General features: G+C 54.9%; 1 protein-coding gene across 3 annotated transcripts in view; it reads left to right on the top strand.

The window, feature by feature from the left end:
• Positions 1-552: 552 nt before the first annotated feature.
• Positions 553-16,057, top strand: part of NDST1 (N-deacetylase and N-sulfotransferase 1) — a 71,302-nt gene continuing 55,797 nt past the window's right edge. The window contains exon 1 of one of the 3 annotated variants that reach the window (XM_059061500.2): positions 553-775. The gene's annotated coding sequence lies outside the window, so the exon portion shown is untranslated. Of the gene's footprint in view, positions 776-1,055; positions 1,220-1,532; positions 1,586-16,057 lie in introns of those variants that run through there. The other 2 variants (XM_059061501.2, XM_059061502.2) reach the window with 2 other exon arrangements.

Here is a 16,057-nt window from a genome sequence, read left to right as displayed (position 1 = left end):
ATCTGCCTGTTATGTGCCAGGCACTGGGGATTCAGCTGGGAACAACTTGTTGGGGGAGATGACATTCTAGTAAACAATGTAACCAGTAAGTGAACCAGATAATCACGAAAAAGGAAATAAAGGGGTTTTTGAGAGTAAGGCCAAAGGGGTAGGTGGGGCTGGGAAGGACTGCCCAGAAGGGGTCACTCCAGCAGAGACCTGGCTGTTGGGGAGCCGTCTGAGGACGCCCTGGAGGGTTGTCGTCAGCCCAGTGTTGGTAGAGCCAGGAGACCCCTCCGGCCAGCCAGAGCGCTCCCAGGACCCTCAGAGGCACGGCGGGCGCGGGTCTTTGTCTCTCTCGGTCTCTCTGCAGCCTCTCCGACCCTCAGTGCTGTTCCCTCTTTGACCCCCGAATAACTTGTTGGCTTCCCCCGGGCTTTGTTTCCCCGGGGTCACCGCCTCCCGGACTCCCGGCAGCCGCCTCGGGCCCTCGTGGGTCCCGCATCTGACACCCCCTCCGGCCCCCACCCCCTACCCGCTCTGAGACTGGGGTCAAAGGCAGCCTGCGTCACGTGGTCGCCGAGCAGCACCGAATCGGCCGGGAGAGCCGAGGGAGAATCCGGGTGGAAGCCGAGAAATCCAGCCCCGATAGCAGCGCCCGGTCCCGCCCCGGCCCCCGCCCCGGGGTGCGCGCCGCACGCCAGCCGGCCGCTCGGGCCTCTGGAGCAGATCTCCGGACGGCACCCACTCTCCATCACGGGATCGAACCCCGCTCCCTCTGCCGACATTCGGGGAGGTAGGCGCCGGGGACGGAGGGGGTAAGGGGAGACAGGCTGGGGGCCCCTTGGCGCGCGGGTTCGCCCCTCTGTGCTCCGCGGGGCCGCGGGGAGCGAGGCGGCGCGCCCCAACTTCCAGTCTTCAGGGAGACCCCCACCTCCCACCGCGGGATGATGGGGGAAGCTGCGCGCTGCCTCAGCGGAGTGCCGGGGACCGGGACTGGGGACTGGGCACCGAGAGGGAGGGGAGGGGGAGGGGGAGGAGAGCGGGCGGGAGGCGGGGCGGGCGGCGGCAGCGGCGGCTGCGGCGTGGAGCGGGGGTGGGAGCTGCGGGAGGCGGACTTGAAGGGGTTAAGCCCGGCCCGGGCCACTGCCCGGCAGCGCAGCCACGGCCGAGAGGACCCAGGCGTCCGGCGGCTCGCCGGGAGCGCCCCCTCCCCCGGGTGGCGCCCCAGCCGTGTCAGGTAAGAGGCTGGGAGGGCCGGGGCGGGCCAGTCCCCTGTCGCCGAGCCTGCGGGGCCCGAGCCGAGCTGGGCGTGCAGGCCGCGCGGGGCCCAAGCGGCCGCCGGCGCAAGTTTGGTGCGGGCGGGCGCCGGGCGGGCTCGTAGAGTCTGCCGGGCCCCGCGCACCCGGGTGGGAGGACAAAGGGGTGGGGGAACGGGCCGGGGCCGGGGGCAGGCCGGGGTGCCGGTGAGGGCAGCGCGGCAGCTGTAGGTCACGGATAATGTCACTCACGAGGAATGCCCCCTCCCCCTCCTCTACTCCCGAACAGGGGAAACTTTTGTCTGGCGAGGGACGGGGTTAGAGGCCAGGTCCCCGCTTCGAAAAGGGTAAGGCAGCCGGACCGGTTTTCTGTGGGCTGTGATCGGCCTGGTCTCTAACTCCCCTCCTCCCTCAGGTTCTCGGGAGCAAGTATACCCCCGCTTTGAACGCTGCCCTTTAACACCCTAGGACGGGGTAGGAGGGGGCGTACGTGGACGCGTGGGCTCTGGGACAGACTGGGAAATTGGCTCTTTCCCAGATTTAAGCACGCGGGTCAGCTAGGAGCCATGCCAGGCCCAGGGGATACAGAATCCCACCATCACACCCGGATGCTGTAAAACCGCCCCCCCGCCGCCGCCCCAGAGCATTTAGAATGGCCTGGGACATTATTGTCCCTGGTTTGAGGTTCAGACTGACCTGGGTGTCTGTCACTTCCCAGCTCTGTAGCCTTGGGTTGGTTCCTTACCTTTCCCCAGCCTCAGTTTCCTCACCTGTAAAATGGGCAAAGTATAGAATCTGCCAGAATAAGAATGAAATGAGAACCTGTGGTACCTTAGTAAACGGTGGCTTGTTTATATTCAACAAGTATTTGTTGCATGTGTACTATATGTCAGGCCCTGGCCTAATTGCTTTAGATACATTATCTCATTTAATTCTCCCATGTTACTATTAGCAGCATTTTACAGCGGGGCAAACTGAGGCACAGCATCGTAAAGGTCGCACAGCTGTGATGTGGTGGAACTTGGATTTGACTCCCCTCCCCAAGCCTGAGTCTCAACTACAAGGCTTTATAAGATCCTGCTGTGACTGAGCTCATTTTCCATTGAAATCATGAGGACACAGGCTGCTCTTCCATTTACCCTTAACCCCAGGTGATGCTCCTTCTGTCTGGTACTGGTGTGGGCTGAGGTCTTGTGCCCTGGCTCTTGTTACTGTGAGCAGCTGGAGCCCGGGCCTGGAGCTCCGTTAAGGGTCCAAGTTCTGTTGCTGGCTGGGTCTGTGGTAGGAACGCTTTCGTAGTATGGGTGGTGCAGGGAGGAGCGCTCCCTGGCTCTGGCTGGGGACAGCTGGTGGCTTTGTCAACAGGCCTCTCCCCAGCACCCAGGGGACCAAGGAGCCTTTCTACTCCATCCAGACCAGGTCACTTTCAGATCAGCAGGGGGCAGAGGGAGGTAGGGCCAGGAGTCGAGCCCTTGGGGTGATGGGATTTATGTTGCAGGTGTCCTCTTGTGTGACTCATCAGCAAGGTCCTCATTGCAAAAGTAATGCCCCAGCGCCAAGGGTCCCTGAGAACAGTAATGAAGGGTGGACTTTGAGCACATGTGTCGATTGCAGAATCCTCACGGAAAATGCATGCATGTATGGGTTTCTGAGCCTAGGGCATGCATTTTCCATGTAAATAGCCCAGGAGTGAATGTGGGGTGGCCCAGACTTTCACTCACCTTAGTGCCCTGTGCTGGCCTAGCCTTTTGGTGGGGGTACCATCCCATGACTGTGGGTCAGGCTCTGAGTGGGGGCCTTGAGTAGTTTCTTAAAAAATGGGAAACAAATTGCTAGTTAGTGAATGACATCTTAAAACAATGGAATGGGAACAGATAGTGAAAAAAAGTCCTGGGGAGAGGAAAGTTCGTGCATTACTATTCTAACTTCTCCGAGGGCTCTGCCAGCACCGCTTCTGGAATTTGCAGTGTCTGTAGGCTTTTCCTGGGCCCTGAGAATAGGGTGTCCTCCTGGGCTGACATTTCACTGCCAGCTGGTCGGAACAAGAGTGGAAATTCCACTACTTAGCTAGACTTTAAGGGGGCTCAGAAATGTGGGGGATTGAGTGGAGGGGCTGAAAAGATTCCTGAGGGATGGGGATGACCCTAGGCGTGTGGTCAGACTCTCCTTGAGATCAGAGTAAGAGAATCAACAGGTGAAGGGAGGAGGAGCCAGCAAGAATGAAAAGATGGATAGTGAGTCTCCTATCACAAGGGGTATACAAAGAACAGTTTTACAATCACAAGTTGAGGATGTGGTTAAGAGTATGAAATCATAGGCTGGGGGTTGACCTAGGGGCCAACTGAGAGACCCTGCACATGAGACACTTAGAAATGGACCGTGGTCTTAGCAGCCCAGAGCTTTCTCTGCCCCGGGCTTTGGGCCTGCTTGACCCATCTTCTGTTCTTTGGGGTCAAAGCCAGGCCTGTGAGTCCTTAGAGACTGGGCAGACCTCTGCTGGCTTGGAATTTGGTTTTGGATATGGCTTGAAATATCTGGACTGTTTGGAGGACTTGGACATTCTTTACTTGAAATGGAACGTTAGAGTAATTTGTTAAATATGTATGGAAAATGTCTGTGGACGGGGGTGACTGGGAAATGAAATGAGGTGAGATGCTCCTACTTTCTGGCTGGAGAGGCCGCTAATCTGACAGGGGAGGGAAGGCAAGGATCAAGTGATGGCAAAGAGGCAGGATGTGATCAGTGATAGATGGGCTTTGGAAGGTCAGTGGAGGGGAAAAGCTCTTCTGGTTGTTAATGTCGACAGGGCTTCCTGGGGGAGAAAGTGTTTGTGAGGGTGCAGGCAGTAGGAGAGGGGGCTGTGAGAGGCAAGATGGGGTCGTGGGGAGCTTGCAGTGTCCTCCTCGGGGGTTTGGATTTCATTCTGTGACTGGTGGAGAGGACAGAGGGTTGTAAGCAGCTCGTTGAGTCGATGCCTGTTACTGTGTCTTGTGCCAGGCTCCTTATAGACGCTCCATTGAAATCTCACAATATCCCCGCAAAGTAGCTGCTGCTGGCCACCCCCAGCCCCACCCCATTTTCAGATGAGGAAGTGGAGGCTCCGAGGGGTCAAGTCACTTACAGAGCGTGTTTGAACCCAGGCTTGAACAGTTTCTGCCCTGTTGTGCTGCTCCTCTCAGGGGCCATTTGGCCAAAGATGGTGCCAAGACTGGCAGGGTTGAGACCAGCTCAGAGATGATGCTAATTGTAGTCTGGCAGAAAGTTGACCAAAGGTCTGACTCAGGCCATGGGACTGAGAGGGAAGGAGAGGGAGGTTGCAGGACTTTGTAGGTATCTTGGGGATGGGGTCATCACAGGTGGTCTAGGGTTTGGGCAAGGACGCTTAAGTGGCAGTGTCACTGCTTTCAATTCCCTGCAGGGCTGTCAACTGGCAGAGGGCATAGTCTTGTCCTGTGTGGCTCTCAAGGACAGAGACAGCACCAAGGGTGACAATGAAGCTAACGGGAATTAACTGCCTGGGAAGGCAGCAAGGTCCCCATTGCTGACAGTATATGCAAAGAGGCCAGAGAGTTGGAGAGGGTGCCGGAGGCATGTACTGGGAGGGTCATGCCTGGGTGACCTCTCTCAGTTCCCTTTTCACCCGAGAATCTTGGGGTGGTGCTCGGCCCACTTCTACCCTGTTTTTCTCATAGCTTTTCATAGCTACCCCTTCTGGAAGTTCCCCTGCAGCGCTCTGCCTGGGAGAGCCCTTGCGCCATGGAAAACACTCAGCCCAGCTGACCTTTGAGGGGCCCCTCAGACTTTCTGGTTCAGCCGCCAAAGTCTGAGTTACCAGGGACTGTGGTTTCACAGAGGACTGGAACCTTCTGCTTTCCTTTCCCAGTCTGTGAAATGGGTTCAGTCTCTCGTTCCTCAAATGTGAGGAAACAAGGCTGAATCACGAGTCAGGCTGAATCAGTAGGGGCTGGAGGAAAGGGCTGATGGATTGAAAGTGAGGAGTGGGAGGGGTGGGGTGCATGGGCTGGGGGCCAGTGCTGTCCCCCTCCTTCCCCTCATTAGAGGGTAAAGCCGGGGGTCCCGGCCTGAGGGGTCACAAGCCAAGGTGCTTTCTCCTGCCTATGGGGCTGGCACAAAACTCTGTCCATCAGCTTCAGCTTGGAGGTTGGGAACTTAGAGCAAGGGGTGGATGTGGATGTCTTGGACTGTGTGGCCTCAGGGCTAAAGCCGTCTGTCACCAAAGGAGTTACAGAGGGGCCTGAAGCTCTTATCTAAATGAAGAAGGGTTTGTGTCAAGTTGCCTCCTGGCCCTTTTTATTCCTACCTGTTTTATTTGTTGATATAGATTGGATTAGTCTAATTTTAAAATGTGCTTTGCAAATGAGCATTTATTTTTTTGAGGCCAAGTCGTGGGAGGTGGGGCCTGCTATGTGACCACAGTGCCTCACCTCCCAGTCCCCCTCAACCCTCAAAGAGAACCTGCCACTTTTCCCTCCCTGTGTGCGCCCTGTCCCTTCCTGCCTCCACATTTCTGCTCACAGTGAGGGTGCTGCACCCCAGTCACTTCCCCTCACCCACCCCAAGATCCCCCCCAGCCAGTGCCCAGCTCCAGTGTGACGTCTTCCTAATTCCGCAGAGTTCGCACTGCCTGCTCCATGCTTTCCATGTGCACAGTCTGTTATCTGGGCCTCTACAGGGCCCTTCACACACCTGGCTTTGAATTCTGGTTCCTTCAGGACATGTCTCATCTCCTCCAGGCTCTGTGCTCTGGAGGCAGTGGCTGTGGGCAGCCCATTCCTGCCCCACTGGGGGTGGGCAGCATTGCAGAGCAGAGTCAGAAGTCCTGGCTTCACATCCCAGCTCTGCCACCATTAGCTGTGGGATCCTGATCAAAATACCTAAATTTCTCAGGGCATCGTTTTCCTCAGCTGCAAAATGAGGATAGTAACAGTCCTGTTTTGCTAGGGAGATTGAGCAGATCAGTGCCTGACCCATTGTAAGAACCCAGTAAGTGGGAGCTTTTCAAAGCTAACAATGGTTATCATAATTACTGTTTATATTTAGGAGATGATCTATCCTTTTAGAGATAGAGGGAAGAATCTCTGGAGTTTGAGTTTCTAAACTTTCTGTCTAATGACTTAAGGCTTGTATGGATGAGGAAACTGAGGCCTGGAGAGAAAGGGCAATTTGCCTAGGGTGTGGGACCTGCCTGTCTTATCCTGGAAGCCTGGCAAGACTTCCTCTCTCGGTTACACCTGTTTTTCCTCTTCTCTTCTTTCATCAAGGTTAAGGTGCTCAAGTTCTGTAGTCCCAGCCTCCTCCCTGGTGGCCACGTTGAGTGGTATCTAAAACTTGTGCCAGATAAGTTGGCCTGGCTGGCAGGCCTTGTGACTGCCCTCAAGACCAGGGACCCATACCCCAGACTGTGGACACTGTGGAGGCTGCAGCCTCCAGAGGCCTCCTGCTCAGCCTCCCTGTGCCCCAGGAAGGGGGAGAGGATGGTGGCAGGGAAAGGTGACCTGGGCTAGATCTCACTCAAGATGGGTGACTAGGGCACAGATAGAGGAGAGGCTGGGAACTAGGCTCTGGAGCAGGATGATCTGGGTTCAGATCTCTGATGGGCCACTTTGTACTTATGGGACCTTGGACAAGCTGTTTTTAGTTTCTTCATCTGTACAAGGGGGATAATAATTGTCCCCATCTCACAGCATTTAGAAAGAAAATGCAGGGAAGGTGCTTAAGTACAAGCCCAGTCCATGTTAGTTATGGTTATTGTTGTAGCTGATGATGTAGTTAATGACTAAGAAGCTTATTTTAATCCTCCCAACAGCAGTAGGAGACGGGCAGTGTTACCACCCTCTTTTAGCAGATACGGTGACTAAGTCCCGGCAAGGTGGATGGCTCGGCCTGGAGAGGTTCAGACTCGGGAGACTGCCATCGGGGTCTGGTGATTTCAAGGGTCTGCTTTGGTCGGATGAAACTGACTTGTCGTGTGAGGCACTGGGAATGAGGAAACAGAGCTGGCCAGGATGGAAGGGCTTGGGTCTGGAGGTGTGGAGCAGAATCCTGGGTGCTCACGTGGTTGAGAAGTGGTGGGGAGCCGAGGTCTGGTCCACGAGGAGTAACTTGTATTCTCCTCACCTGCAGGCTGACCAAGGATCGGCCTGTCCGGGCAGGTCCAGGCTGTCAGTCGGTGGAGGTTTGCTCTGGTTATTGTGCAGCCACCGCTTGTTTATGCTACGTGCCCAGGCAGAGGCCAGGTGAGGAGAAATGAATGTCGTCATCGCAGGGCCTTCACTCAGGCTGCACCCTCTGCCCAGGTCCCCTTCCTCCTCTCCTCACACTGGGCAGCTCATGCTTGTGCGTTTACAGGACTGTTCGCATCACCTGTTCACAGAAGCGCTCCCTGATTCACCTGCAGGTTAAGTCAGTGGTTCTCAAGGTTGGTCTCTGGACTAGTAACATCCGCATTACCTGGGAACTTATTAGAAATGCAGATTATCTAGCCCCACCCCAGACCTACTGAATCAGAAACTGGGCGGGGTGGCGGGGGTGAGGAGGGGGACCCAACAAGCTGTTTAAGTTCTTCAGGTGATTCCAGTGCATGCTAAACATCCACAAACACTTGGTTAGGTAATATAAAAAAAAAAAAAAATTGATGCTTCTTTCTTTGGGCTCTTAACGTATTCAGACACCAGCAAAGGTCGGGGACCCAGAGGAAAGCCCAGTTTCTCTCTACCCTGTCTTCAAAGAGCCACCGTCTTATAACAGCGTCTCCTGCCTAGGAAACAATCTTGTGCCACAGTGATGGGGTTCTGTTGAACAGAATCCCAACATGATTACAGGAGACAGTGCTGGGGCCACTTAAAGAAGGTGGGATTGGGGGACTCGAAGGTGGGAGGCTTTGTGGGTGGCAAGGATGGGTGCCGGGAAGAAGCTGGCTGTGTTCTAGGGCTGGGGTCAGAGAGTGGGTCCTGCTTCAGAAAAGGGTGTGTGCTGGGGCCGGGGGTATGTGCATGCATGTGTGATTACAGTGACCAGATGTGGTCCAAGAGGGCCAAGGGGCCTTAGCTGTCACCAGTCCAGTGGTTTTAAGCATCTCATTAATTTAATAATGGTGATCATATAATTGCTGCTCACATTTGTGGAGAGCTTGTCAGTGCTTGATAAGCACTTCCATGTAATATTATCTGGACTAATCACCAAAGTAATCTTATAAGGTCAACATCATTATTGGCCCCATTTTATAGATGAAAATACTGAGGGCGCACAGTCATAAGGAGGTAGAATCTAGGAATTCTTTAGGGGTGCTTGGAAACATGGTCTCATTGGAAGAAGGGCGGTGGAGGGTTGTCTTGGAGTGTTTGGGTAGCAGGCTTTATAAAGCTGCAGAAATATATATTCTATCAAATGAGTAAATTGGGCTTTCCCGAGGTGGGGGTGGTGATGGGATTGTGTTGGGATGGTTAGGGCTCAAGCCTCCAAGTTGGGGCCTCCACTGCAGACACTGTCATTCTCCTCTTATGGATGGGCCATTTGAGGCACAGGCACAGTGCTGACTTCAGGGTCCCACAGCTAGGGCAAGAGATAGAATCGGAGAGAAAAAACCAGGGTCTTCTCTGGTTCTAGCAGGAGAGGTGGGGTGTCAAGATCAGTGATCAGTGTCCATCCTGCTCTTCTCTTCCGCCTCAGTGTCTCCAGGGTACGGTCCAGGAGCCCAAGGGCTTTCCTGACACAGTGCAGGAACCCCTTCATCTCTCAGTGGGGAACAGAGGCCCAGAGAGGAGCAGGGACTCACACAGGGCCACATACCGTGTCACGATTGGGACCAGACACAGAGCTGTCTCTCTTCTGACCAGGGAAGCGTTAGTTTCCTGAAAACTGTCCCTGCCCCCCACCCCTCCTTTGGCAGGCTGGGTAGCTGTAGCCCTCAGAGTGGCCCAGACCAATGCTGGGGGTACAGATGGGTGTGTCCGGGGGAGGAAGCTGCCAAGGAGGGTGGGGCAGCATCCAAGAGAAAGAACACCAAGCCCAGACCCCAGACGGAAACCAAATGTATTTTCTAGGTCCTGAGAGGATATCTGGAACAATGGAAGTAGAATGGGGGAAGTCGGACTATAAAAAGGGCTTCTTGATATCCTTACAAAAAAAGAAAGTAGAGTCTTTAGGTTTGACTTTTGTTTCTCTGAAGGATGTTTATGTAACTTCCTGAAAGCAGGATCCCAGGGCTCTGTGAAGTTTCTCAGATGCTGTTGTTTATAGACTCAGGGCTGTGGAGCTGGGAAGGGCTTGATAGGGTAGTCTTCCCACTTTGCAGTTGGTGAAACTGAGGCTCTGAGAGGTATGGTTGAGGGGGCTGCTGCCTGAGGCTGCACAGTGAGGCATAGAAGACTTGGGATGGGAGCCTGGGTCTTGTGGCACCTTGTAAGGGGTGGTTGTCTCGACTTACTGCTCCCGTGGCCTTGGCTGGCCTGGAGGCTCGCGGGGGCCGTGGAGGGTCCCCTCTTGGAAACACTCAGAGCTGCTAGAGTCAGGACAAGGCCAGGTCCAGTCTGCAGTGAGGTGTGCCCATTGGATGGTGACCTGCAAGGTGGAGAAGCATGGTGGTATGCTTGCTTGGTGATGCCACCCCCGTCCAGATGCTGGGGCCCAGCTGTGCACTGTCTGCCCAGCAGCTGGGAGCTGAGTCACACCCAGTGGGTGCAGAGGCGGGGGCTATTGTATATCGTGATTCATTCTGTTCTCCTAGCCCTGAAGGGATGACTAGGCCCTGAGCCCTGATAAGTGCCCACGCCTGTGGACTAAAGTGGCCAACCGTTTGGGCTCCAAGTTCAGACATGAGGGGACCAGAGAACCTGGGGGAGTCCTCTCCCTCTGCTACCTCCTATCTCTGGAGTATTCCATGATCTGGATCCATCTATTCTCACCAGTGCAGGAGTATGTAAGCCCCTAAAATCTTGTGCAACATTTTGTAGGCATTTCTGTGGATTCTTTTCCTGCAGAGAGAATCTGTAGATCTCATCAGGTTGTCAGAGGGCTCGGTGTCACCCAAAGTGCTGATGGCAGGGCAGGGGGCCAAACGTGTGCTCTACAGGCTTGAGAGAAGGTTGCTGGAGAGGCAATATGGTTCTAGTCGAAAGTAGCGTGGTGGCAGTGAAGTGTCGTGGTTCAGAGTATGGTCTTGGAGGCCACTGTTGGCTTCTCTAAACTGGCTCCTCCTCTAAGCCAGCTCCTGTGTGACCTTGGATAAGTTACTGTGTCTGTGCTTCAATTTCCCCATCTGTAAAATGGGAAAAACAAACATAGTTATCTCACAGTGTTATAGGCTTTCAAATAAGATAATGTGTGTAAAGAATTTATCCTGGTGCCTGGTACAAAGTAACCACTTGGTTAAAGTTTGCTATTATTATCAGTTTCAGCTTTGCTGCTAATTTGCTGTGTGATCCTGTTAAGTGCCTTATCTTGGGGTCTTAGTCTCCACCTGCAGCTCTGTTGGGCTTTTCAGGAGCTGCACGGTGAGGTTGGAGAATAGGGGAGGGAGGAGGAACCTTCCTCATCCCTGGGATCCCCAGCCCAGGCCCTCACTGGTGCCTTGAACGTAGCTTTGTCTTAAGGCAAGATTATGTAACCAGTGGGGCCCGGCCAGGCAGGACATGATTCTCAACCTCGTTTTGTCCTCCATTATCTCTTCCTCTCCCTTCCCCCCACAGGGCTATTGCATTAGCTGACCTGTTCCCCAAGCTCCAGGGATGAAATTGAACCCGTGCTATTCTGCCACCAATTGATTTAGTCTGGAGGTTTTCTGGGCAAGCGGCCCCTCCCCTGGCTACCTGGGGACAGACAGAACTGATGCCTCTGTGCCTGCTTTGGGGTTGGAGACAGGAACCCCTTTTTAGGGGGATAGGCAGGCTATAGGCTGGGGGTTGGCACCCTTGACCCATGGCCCCTATGGCTTGAACGGGTACACCACCCCCCACCATGACTCCCTCCCCACGAATGACCTACACATCCTTGCAGCCCAGCACCAAGCCTCCTCTCCCAGAAAGCCTTCCCTGGTACCTTGGCTGAAGGGATGGCTCATCTACTGAGCTTTGCATTCTATTCTCTTTAAGAAAACAAAGGCCACAAACTGGCAGGCCACGTCCGCCCCATGGGCAGCTTTTACTTGGCCAATGCCAAATCTTGAGCTAGTTGCTAACAGGAGATTTTACATAAGAATCCCAACTTCTGGCTTTACTTCAAAAATGGAAGATCATACAACTTTGAGTGTAGTTCTCCAGTGGCCACTACTGGAGATGAAGCACGTAAGCTCCTCTTTGCCCCATTCCCCCGCCCACTTCACACACTTTATACAGTCTTTCTAGCCCCCAGGCATCTGAATTTTTGAGCCGTCCTGTAGGCACGCCGGCTTTCTCTCCCGCGCTGTGGTGTGGTCCCCCGTCTGTCTGCTCTGTGGGCTCTTTGGTGGTGGTGGGGGGGGTCTGACTCATCTCTGTGTCCCTCGAAGCATTGTGCTCAGGCTCAGGACTGCATACACAGAAGGAGCATAATAAGTGCTTCCTTTATGAATGAAGGCGGGGTATTGCTGCTCCTCACCAGCTGTGAAGATTCCATTTAATGGAAACCTCTGGATCAGCCTGCCCCATGGCCAGAGAATCCTTCTCCCAGATAAGCTGTGGCTACTTAGCCACTGACCCAGGCAGCTTCTTAAGCTGCGGATAAACAGTCACTCAGAGTGTTGTCCCCACGGTGCAGTATAAACAAGGAGAGGGACATTTCTCCTGAAGCTGTCCCCACGTTTCCCTCTCCCAGGGGCCTTGAAGGAGCTTGCGGGGAGAGGGAGGCTGGGATCAGCAGCCTTCAGACGGCATCGAGTGCAGACCTCGGCATCCTGGGGAGACAGCGGGGTGGGGGAAGGATCAGTTCAGGTGTTGCGTGGACTAGGCTTCCCCTCCTTCAGGCCTTTCTCTGCTTTATTCTTCTCCTAGAGTGTGCGCTTTAGCCACCAGCTTCTTTTTCCAACTATCTGTCTGTCCAAGGCGTATTTCACTCTTAATTGAAATCGAACCTTCCCTAGAGGCCAGCTAAGCTATCTCCTCCTTGAAGAGGTCTTGGCTGAGAGGTCACAATTGTGCTGGGGACAAGAAAAACCTGGGAAGCTTGTAGGAAAAAAAGCATGCAGGTTTCTGGCCCCCATCTTTGATTCCTTCAGTCCAGGGTACAGTGTCCCCCTCCCTAGAAGATTCAGACGCGAGGGTCTGTGGACACACTTTGAGGACCCTGCCTTAGCTCAGGGAGGCCAGGGCTGGTAGGGAGGACCCCTGAGTGGCAGTTGTGTGACATCTCGTACCCCTTTCCCTCTCTGGGCTTCTCTTTTACCCTGGGTGCACTAGTATGCGGGGCTCCTCCTGGTGGTTGTGGCTGAAAGCATCTGGTGAGCCATCCTTGGAGAGGATGGTGGGGGATCCGGGCAGGTGCCAGTGTCTGGGCAGGGCCCACAGAGATTTCACATTGTTCAGCTAAGAGCTCAGAAGAGGAGTGCCCTGATGTCAGGGCAGGAGGCAGGCTGGAAGCCCCAGTCTGAGTGGGCAGGGGCTGTGCCCAAGGAGGTTGGAGGACTGTCCTGGGCTGCCCAGTGACCTGGGCCACAGGCTGAGGCTTCAAGCACAAGCCTATACAAGCCATTTACAGAAGGGTAAACTGAGGTACATGGAGGGAGGGACTCCCCCCCATGTTACCCATGAGTGTGTGGAAAGCCAGGCTTGGACCTCAGATCTTCTGACTCCCGGGCAAGAACCCACTCCTCTGTCCTCACCTCACTCTGCAGGGTCGGTGCCAGATCACCCAGCTGGGACAGTCTGTTTGTGTGTGACAGCCTTGAGGCTTGGGCCTGGAAAAGTGAAGCCACCATCGTCACAGCCACCCTGGAGGCATGAAACCTGTTGGGTGTGCAAATTACCTCTCAAGCATCCTCCATCCCTTTTTTTTTTTTTTTTTTTTTCCTTAAACTGTCTCTGATGGGCCGGCTGCCTCTGTGCCCGTTTCCGCCTGGCACTGGGCTTCATGCTCTTTATTCTGAGAACAAAGCTTCCTTCTGACAGTCCTCCTGCCGACAACAGGAAAAGGGCAGGCATGGCACTGGGCCTCCCTCCTCCGCCTCCTCTAGCTGGGAGCATGGGGCAGCCTTTGTCAGATGCTGGACCCCAGCAGCACTGGTGGGCTGGGAGGGAGCCCAGCTGCAGCCCAGTCCATGTTCCCGCTGGGGCTGGAGCCGCCCTGTGGGCCCAGCTGTCAGACCCAAAAGTGGCCAAAATGGTGAGCAAAGGTATCGGACAGGGACCGGCATAAGTCCTATTCTGGTCCAAGCAGTTACTTGTCCCAGGACTGTTCACGTGACAGCCATCAAGATTCCAACTGGCACGGGTGGAGTTTCATTTCTGCCTCCAGGCAACCCTGGTCTCCTAGGGGACTGCAGAAACTAAAAGGTGCTCAGATGAGGGCAGCCACAGTCCCTCATCCAACACATTTTTATTGAGCATCTACTTTGTTTCAGGCACTTTTCTGGGCCCTGGGACACAGCAGTGAACAAAACAGCCCAGTCCCTGTTTTGGCCTTGGGGGTGACATTCTGGTGGTGGGAGAGAGTCAACAGACCAATGAATACTAGCTATTTGTCAGCTGGCAAGAAGTGCCTGCCACAAAAATAAAGCTGGGCTGGGGGTGGACAGTGTGACTTAAGGGAGTGGCTCTGCTATGTTGGGGGTCATGGAAAGTCTCTGGTAAGGGGACAGGAGTCTCCAGGAGGGGAGCTCGGGAGCCACGGGGCATGTGGGGAAGAGCATTTCAGGCAGAGGGAACAGCACCACAAGGCTTTGAGGCAAGAGGGTGCAGGGTGTGCTCGAGGAGCAGCAGCAAGTAGGCTGGTGTGGCGGGGCGGAAGAATAAGAGCGGTCCTGGGAGGAGGTGTGGCCAGAGGGAGTCTGCCCAGGGGCGCAGGGGAGTGCCTAGGGCCTCCTGCCCTTCAAGAGGACTTCGCTGTTTGGTCTGAGTAAAGGGTAAAGTTAAGTAAAGCTGCTGAGCGGCTGGGGCTGAGGGCTGCCTTGTTTTGACACATGTTTGAGAGGGATCCTACGGGCTGCTGCGTGGAGAGAAGCCTGGAGGCTGGAAGCGGGCTGCCCGCCAGCCAGTGGGTGCCACAGGTGAGGGAGGACGATGGCTCAGCGTGGGGACGTGGGGAGGCGGCCAGGGGTCAGATTCTGAATTGGTTTCACTGGATGTGCCGATGGATTAGGTGTGGGCTGTGAGAGGAAGGTGTCAACGGCAAGGTTTCTGGCCTGAGGGACTGGAAGGCTGCAGGACAGCAGGTTTGGGGAGAGAAATGGAGATTTCAGGTCAGATGCTTTGGGTTGGAGCATACCTCGTGGGAGGGGAGACACACGGGTAGAGGTTGGTCCTGGGCCTGCACAATCCTGTCGTTGAAGGGGTATGAGGGGTGCCCTGTAGGACCTCCCGAACTCTGAGAATCTATCTGTAAGAATAAATATTTCCTGGGCCTTTCGTGTTCTTTTTCTTTCTTTGTAAACCTCCTCCTGCTTTTCCCTTCCTCCTGGACAGAGGAAAAAGGCAGATTCTGAGGACTCACTGTCTTGGTGGTGGCCCTGGCCTTTCTGCCTGCCGTGCTTCTTGGGTGGGGGGCTAGGGGGAGCCCTGGAAGGGGAGGCCAGAGGCCTCAGGCCTTTCCCTGGCTCAGCTGCCAACAGAGAGAGGTTTCTCTCTGTGCCTTGGTTTCCTCTCCTGCACACAGACGTGTTAAGCTGGCCCCAGGGTTCTGAGGGTGGCAGGGAGCCCTTGAGGAGGCTGGATGCACAGAGGTGAAGAACCTGGCTTGAAGTCCAGTGTGGGTGCAAATCCTTGCTCGGCCGCCTGGCTGTGAGACTCTGGGCCAGTGACATAACCTCTCCGAGCCTCAATTTTCTCATCTGTGAAAATGGGCCAACCATAGTACCTGCATCACAGAGTCGCTGTGAGGGTTAAATGAGAAAATGCACACGAAGCACTTAGCCAAGGCCCTGGCATATACCACACCCAGTTAACAGGGGCTGTTAGTGACTGTGCAGTCGGTCAGGTTAAGGGGTTTTGCCTGGTAGGTGGTAGGGGCCATGGAAGGCTATCGAGTAGGAACCTGATACTCATGTGGTCTGAGGAGGCTGCTGTGAGTTCGGAGACTTGGGCTGAGCCCCTTCCACCTGCCAGAGTGGAACTGAGGGCCAGCCCTGATGGACTCTCCTGCCCTTCCTTTAACTGCGGGTCTTCACTGATTTGGCATGGGCAACTTCTGTCTTGAACAGGTCCCTTGGGGATGGGGGTGGTCATTTTCCCGAAGATCTCCTACAGAACCCTTCGTCTCTACGTCCCAGTGGCTAACCTTAGGGAATGTGAGTGTGGGGCTCTGAGGGGTGGGTGATGTTGAATGTACTCAAGTTGTCTGGACAGGATCAGCAGGGGCAGGGCAGGCCTGGAGTGACATTCCACTGGGCACTTGGATGTGACCTCGGTTGCTGGTCTGGGTCCCGGTTGGGTGGTACTTGCTCCAGTGGGGCCATGGAGAGGTTGACAATGGGTGGAATGTGGCCCCCTTAGGACCCACACTTCAGTGGTGCCCAGGCATGCTGGCCAAGCCCTGTGCTTTTGCAAGCCTGTTACCCAGCAGTTGAATCGTGCCAGGACGGCCAAGGACATTTTAGATTCCCCCAGGGCTGGCAGCCAGGCTGTCACCAGGCATTGCTTGTTTTCCCAGGGTCCAAGGGCTTTTCGGGATGGAGA

Source organism: Kogia breviceps, chromosome 4 (assembly GCF_026419965.1).
Source record: "Kogia breviceps isolate mKogBre1 chromosome 4, mKogBre1 haplotype 1, whole genome shotgun sequence".
Taxonomy (NCBI): Eukaryota; Metazoa; Chordata; class Mammalia; order Artiodactyla; family Physeteridae; genus Kogia; species Kogia breviceps.
The sequence above is the reverse complement of the archived record's forward strand: the minus strand, read 5'-3'. Positions and strand labels throughout refer to the sequence as shown.